The sequence below is a fragment of the Hypanus sabinus genome, unplaced genomic scaffold (genome assembly GCF_030144855.1).
Source record: "Hypanus sabinus isolate sHypSab1 unplaced genomic scaffold, sHypSab1.hap1 scaffold_1448, whole genome shotgun sequence".
NCBI classification, from domain to species: Eukaryota; Metazoa; Chordata; class Chondrichthyes; order Myliobatiformes; family Dasyatidae; genus Hypanus; species Hypanus sabinus.
Window position 1 is genome coordinate 41,863 of NW_026779521.1, and position 6,977 is coordinate 48,839.

Genomic DNA, 6,977 nt, shown 5'->3' on the forward strand with positions numbered 1-6,977 from the left:
ACTGTCCGTGTTCCCAATGACCAAGTCCAAGGGCCACGACTGTCCGTGTTCCCAATGTCCAAGTCCATGGGCCGCGACTGTCCGTGTTCCCACTGTCCAAGTCCAAGGGCCGCGACTGTCCGTGTTCCCAATGTCCAAGTCCAAGGGCCACGTCTGTCCGTGTTCCCAATGTCCAAGTCCAAGGTCCGGGTCTGTCCGTGTTCCCAATGTCCAAGTCCAAGGTCCGGGACTGTCCGTGTTCCCAATGTCCAAGTCCAAGGTCCGGGACTGTCCGTGTTCCTAATGTCCAAGTCCAAGGGCCGGGACTGTCCGTGTTCCCAATGTCCAAGTCCAAGGGCCACGTCTGTCCGTGTTCCCAATGTCCAAGTCCAAGGGCCGGGACTGTCCGTGTTCCCAATGTCCAAGTCCAAGGGCCGCGACTGTCCATGTTCCCAATGTCCAAGTCCAAGGGCCACGTCTGTCCGTGTTCCCAATGTCCAGGTCCAAGGGCCGGGACTGTCCATGTTCCCACTGTCCAAGTCCAAGGGCCACGACTGTCCGTGTTCCCAATCTCCAAGTCCAAGGGCCACGACTGTCCATGTTCCCACTGTCCAAGTCCAAGGGCCGGGACTGTCCGTGTTCCCAATGTCCAAGTCCAAGGGCCACGACTGTCCGTGTTCCCAATGTCCAAGTCCAAGGGCCACGACTGTCCGTGTTCCCAATGTCCAAGTCCAAGGGCCGGGACTGTCCGTGTTCCCAATGTCCAATTCCAAGGGCCACGTCTGTCCGTGTTCCCAATGTCCAAGTCCAAGGTCCGGGACTGTCCGTGTTCCCAATGTCCAAGTCCAATTGCCGGGACTGTCCATGTTCCCAATGACCAAGTCCAAGGGCCGCGACTGTCCATGTTCCCAATGTCCAAGTCCAAGGGCCGGGACTGTCCGTGTTCCCAATGTCCAAGTCCAAGGGCCACGACTGTCCGTGTTCCCACTGTCCAAGTCCAAGGGCCACGACTGTCCATGTTCCCACTGTCCAAGTCCAAGGGCCACGACTGTCCATGTTCCCAATGTCCAAGTCCAAGGGCCACGACTGTCCATGTTCCCAATGTAGAAGTCCAAGGGCCGGGACTGTCCGTGTTCCCAATGTCCAAGTCCAAGGGCCACGACTGTCCGTGTTCCCACTGTCCAAGTCCAAGGGCCACGACTGTCCGTGTTCCCAATGTCCAAGTCCAAGGGCCATGACTGTCCATGTTCCCACTGTCCAAGTCCAAGGGCCACGACTGTCCATGTTCCCAATGTCCAAGTCCAAGGGCCGCGACTGTCCGTGTTCCCACTGTCCAAGTCCAAGGGCCGGGACTGTCCGTGTTCCCACTGTCCAAGTCCAAGGGCCGCGACTGTCCGTGTTCCCACTGTCCAAGTCCAAGGGCCGCGACTGTCCGTGTTCCCAATGTCCAAGTCCAAGGGCCGGGACTGTCCGTGTTCCCACTGTCCAAGTCCAAGGGCCGCGACTGTCCGTGTTCCCACTGTCCAAGTCCAAGGTCCGCGACTGTCCGTGTTCCCACTGTCCAAGTCCAAGGGCCGCGACTGTCCGTGTTCCCACTGTCCAAGACCAAGGGCCGGGACTGTCCGTGTTCCCACTGTCCAAGTCCAAGGGCCGCGACTGTCCATGTTCCCAATGTCCAAGTCCAAGTGCCGGGACTATCCATGTTCCCAATGTCCAAGTCCAAGGGCCCGGACAGTCCATGTTCCCAATGTCCAAGTCCTAGGGCCGGGACTGTCCATGTTCCCTCTGTCCAAGTCCAAGTGCCACGACTGTCCGTGTTCCCAATGTCCAAGTCCAAGGGCCGGGACTGTCCATGTTCCCAATGTCCAAGTCCAAGGGCCACGACTATCCATGTTCCCAATGTCCAAGTCCAAGGGCCACGACTGTCCGTGTTCCCAATGTCCAAGTCCAAGGGCCGGGACTGTCCATGTTCCCAATGTACAAGTCCAAGGGCCGGGACTGTCCGTGTTCCCAATGTCCAAGTCCAAGGGCCGGGACTGTCCATGTTCTCAATGTCCAAGTCCAAGGGCCACGACAGTCCATGTTCCCAATGTCCAAGTCCAAGGGCCGCGACTGTCCGTGTTCCCAATGTCCAAGTCCAAGGGCCACGACTGTCCGTGTTCCCACTGTCGAAGTCCAAGGGCCGGGACAGTCCATGTTCCCAATGTCCAAGTCCAAGGGCCACGAGTGTCCGTGTTCCCACTGTCCAAGTCCAAGGGCTGGGACTGTCCGTGTTCCCACTGTCCAAGTCCAAGGTCCGTGACTGTCCATGTTCCCAATGTCCAAGGTCCGGGACTGTCCATCTTCCCAATGTCCAAGGTCCGGGACTGTCCATGTTCCCACTGTCCAAATCCAAGGGCCACGACTGTCCGTGTTCCCAATGTCCAAATCCAAGGGCCACGTCTGTCCGTGTTCCCAATGTCCAAGTCCAAGGGCCGGGACTGTCCGTGTTCCCAATCTCCAAGTCCAAGGGCCGCGACTGTCCATGTTCCCAATGTCCAAGTCCAAGGGCCACGTCTGTCCGTGTTCCCAATGTCCAGGTCCAAGGGCCGGGACTGTCCATGTTCCCACTGTCCAAGTCCAAGGGCCACGACTGTCCGTGTTCCCAATCTCCAAGTCCAAGGGCCACGACTGTCCATGTTCCCACTGTCCAAGTCCAAGGGCCGGGACTGTCCGTGTTCCCAATGTCCAAGTCCAAGGGCCACGACTGTCCGTGTTCCCAATGTCCAAGTCCAAGGGCCACGACTGTCCGTGTTCCCAATGTCCAAGTCCAAGGGCCGGGACTGTCCGTGTTCCCAATGTCCAATTCCAAGGGCCACGTCTGTCCGTGTTCCCAATGTCCAAGTCCAAGGTCCGGGACTGTCCGTGTTCCCAATGTCCAAGTCCAATTGCCGGGACTGTCCATGTTCCCAATGACCAAGTCCAAGGGCCGCGACTGTCCATGTTCCCAATGTCCAAGTCCAAGGGCCGGGACTGTCCGTGTTCCCAATGTCCAAGTCCAAGGGCCACGACTGTCCGTGTTCCCACTGTCCAAGTCCAAGGGCCACGACTGTCCATGTTCCCACTGTCCAAGTCCAAGGGCCACGACTGTCCATGTTCCCAATGTCCAAGTCCAAGGGCCACGACTGTCCATGTTCCCAATGTAGAAGTCCAAGGGCCGGGACTGTCCGTGTTCCCAAAGTCCAAGTCCAAGGGCCACGACTGTCCGTGTTCCCACTGTCCAAGTCCAAGGGCCACGACTGTCCGTGTTCCCAATGTCCAAGTCCAAGGGCCATGACTGTCCATGTTCCCACTGTCCAAGTCCAAGGGCCACGACTGTCCATGTTCCCAATGTCCAAGTCCAAGGGCCGCGACTGTCCGTGTTCCCACTGTCCAAGTCCAAGGGCCGGGACTGTCCGTGTTCCCACTGTCCAAGTCCAAGGGCCGCGACTGTCCGTGTTCCCACTGTCCAAGTCCAAGGGCCGCGACTGTCCGTGTTCCCAATGTCCAAGTCCAAGGGCCGGGACTGTCCGTGTTCCCACTGTCCAAGTCCAAGGGCCGCGACTGTCCGTGTTCCCAATGTCCAAGTCCAAGGGCCACGTCTGTCCGTGTTCCCAATGTCCAAGTCCAAGGTCCGGGTCTGTCCGTGTTCCCAATGTCCAAGTCCAAGGTCCGGGACTGTCCGTGTTCCCAATGTCCAAGTCCAAGGTCCGGGACTGTCCGTGTTCCTAATGTCCAAGTCCAAGGGCCGGGACTGTCCGTGTTCCCAATGTCCAAGTCCAAGGGCCACGTCTGTCCGTGTTCCCAATGTCCAAGTCCAAGGGCCGGGACTGTCCGTGTTCCCAATGTCCAAGTCCAAGGGCCGCGACTGTCCATGTTCCCAATGTCCAAGTCCAAGGGCCACGTCTGTCCGTGTTCCCAATGTCCAGGTCCAAGGGCCGGGACTGTCCATGTTCCCACTGTCCAAGTCCAAGGGCCACGACTGTCCGTGTTCCCAATCTCCAAGTCCAAGGGCCACGACTGTCCATGTTCCCACTGTCCAAGTCCAAGGGCCGGGACTGTCCGTGTTCCCAATGTCCAAGTCCAAGGGCCACGACTGTCCGTGTTCCCAATGTCCAAGTCCAAGGGCCACGACTCTCCGTGTTCCCAATGTCCAAGTCCAAGGGCCGGGACTGTCCGTGTTCCCTATGTCCAATTCCAAGGGCCACGTCTGTCCGTGTTCCCAATGTCCAAGTCCAAGGTCCGGGACTGTCCGTGTTCCCAATGTCCAAGTCCAATTGCCGGGACTGTCCATGTTCCCAATGACCAAGTCCAAGGGCCGCGACTGTCCATGTTCCCAATGTCCAAGTCCAAGGGCCGGGACTGTCCGTGTTCCCAATGTCCAAGTCCAAGGGCCACGACTGTCCGTGTTCCCACTGTCCAAGTCCAAGGGCCACGACTGTCCATGTTGCCACTGTCCAAGTCCAAGGGCCACGACTGTCCATGTTCCCAATGTCCAAGTCCAAGGGCCACGACTGTCCATGTTCCCAATGTAGAAGTCCAAGGGCCGGGACTGTCCGTGTTCCCAATGTCCAAGTCCAAGGGCCACGACTGTCCGTGTTCCCACTGTCCAAGTCCAAGGGCCACGACTGTCCGTGTTCCCAATGTCCAAGTCCAAGGGCCATGACTGTCCATGTTCCCACTGTCCAAGTCCAAGGGCCACGACTGTCCATGTTCCCAATGTCCAAGTCCAAGGGCCGCGACTGTCCGTGTTCCCACTGTCCAAGTCCAAGGGCCGGGACTGTCCGTGTTCCCACTGTCCAAGTCCAAGGGCCGCGACTGTCCGTGTTCCCACTGTCCAAGTCCAAGGGCCGCGACTGTCCGTGTTCCCAATGTCCAAGACCAAGGGCCGGGACTGTCCGTGTTCCCACTGTCCAAGTCCAAGGGCCGCGACTGTCCGTGTTCCCACTGTCCAAGTCCAAGGTCCGCGACTGTCCGTGTTCCCACTGTCCAAGTCCAAGGGCCGCGACTGTCCGTGTTCCCAATGACCAAGTCCAAGGTCCGCGACTGTCCATGTTCCCAATGTCCAAGTCCAAGGGCCGCGACTGTCCGTGTTCCCACTGTCCAAGTCCAAGGGCCGCGACTGTCCGTGTTCCCACTGTCCAAGTCCAAGGGCCGCGACTGTCCATGTTCCCAATGTCCAAGTCCAAGTGCCGGGACTATCCATGTTCCCAATGTCCAAGTCCAAGGGCCCGGACAGTCCATGTTCCCAATGTCCAAGTCCTAGGGCCGGGACTGTCCATGTTCCCTCTGTCCAAGTCCAAGTGCCACGACTGTCCGTGTTCCCAATGTCCAAGTCCAAGGGCCGGGACTGTCCATGTTCCCAATGTCCAAGTCCAAGGGCCACGACTGTCCATGTTCCCAATGTCCAAGTCCAAGGGCCACGACTGTCCGTGTTCCCAATGTCCAAGTCCAAGGGCCGGGACTGTCCATGTTCCCAATGTACAAGTCCAAGGGCCGGGACTGTCCGTGTTCCCAATGTCCAAGTCCAAGGGCCGGGACTGTCCATGTTCTCAATGTCCAAGTCCAAGGGCCACGACAGTCCATGTTCCCAATGTCCAAGTCCAAGGGCCGCGACTGTCCGTGTTCCCAATGTCCAAGTCCAAGGGCCACGACTGTCCGTGTTCCCACTGTCGAAGTCCAAGGGCCGGGACAGTCCATGTTCCCAATGTCCAAGTCCAAGGGCCACGAGTGTCCGTGTTCCGACTGTCCAAGTCCAAGGGCTGGGACTGTCCGTGTTCCCACTGTCCAAGTCCAATGTCCGTGACTGTCCATGTTCCCAATGTCCAAGGTCCGGGACTGTCCATCTTCCCAATGTCCAAGGTGCGGGACTGTCCATGTTCCCACTGTCCAAATCCAAGGGCCACGACTGTCCGTTTTCCCAATGTCCAAATCCAAGGGCCACGTCTGTCCGTGTTCCCAATGTCCAAGTCCAAGGGCCGGGACTGTCCGTGTTCCCAATGTCCAAGTCCAAGGGCAACGACTGTCCATGTTCCCAATGTCCAAGTCCAAGGGCCACGTCTGTCCGTGTTCCCAATGTCCAGGTCCAAGGGCCGGGACTGTCCATGTTCCCACTGTCCAAGTCCAAGGGCCACGACTGTCCGTGTTCCCAATGTCCAAGTCCAAGGGCCACGACTGTCCATGTTCCCACTGTCCAAGTCCAAGGGCCGGGACTGTCCGTGTTCCCAATGTCCAAGTCCAAGGGCCACGACTGTCCGTGTTCCCAATGTCCAAGTCCAAGGGCCACGACTGTCCGTGTTCCCAATGTCCAAGTCCAAGGGCCGGGACTGTCCGTGTTCCCAATGTCCAATTCCAAGGGCCACGTCTGTCCGTGTTCCCAATGTCCAAGTCCAAGGTCCGGGACTGTCCGTGTTCCCAATGTCCAAGTCCAATTGCCGGGACTGTCCATGTTCCCAATGACCAAGTCCAAGGGCCGCGACTGTCCATGTTCCCAATGTCCAAGTCCAAGGGCCGGGACTGTCCGTGTTCCCAATGTCCAAGTCCAAGGGCCACGACTGTCCGTGTTCCCACTGTCCAAGTCCAAGGGCCACGACTGTCCATGTTCCCACTGTCCAAGTCCAAGGGCCACGACTGTCCATGTTCCCAATGTCCAAGTCCAAGGGCCACGACTGTCCATGTTCCCAATGTAGAAGTCCAAGGGCCGGGACTGTCCGTGTTCCCAATGTCCAAGTCCAAGGGCCACGACTGTCCGTGTTCCCACTGTCCAAGTCCAAGGGCCACGACTGTCCGTGTTCCCAATGTCCAAGTCCAAGGGCCATGACTGTCCATGTTCCCACTGTCCAAGTCCAAGGGCCACGACTGTCCATGTTCCCAATGTCCAAGTCCAAGGGCCGCGACTGTCCGTGTTCCCACTGTCCAAGTCCAAGGGCCGGGACTGTCCGTGTTCCCACTGTCCAAGTCCAAGGGCCGCGACTGTCCGT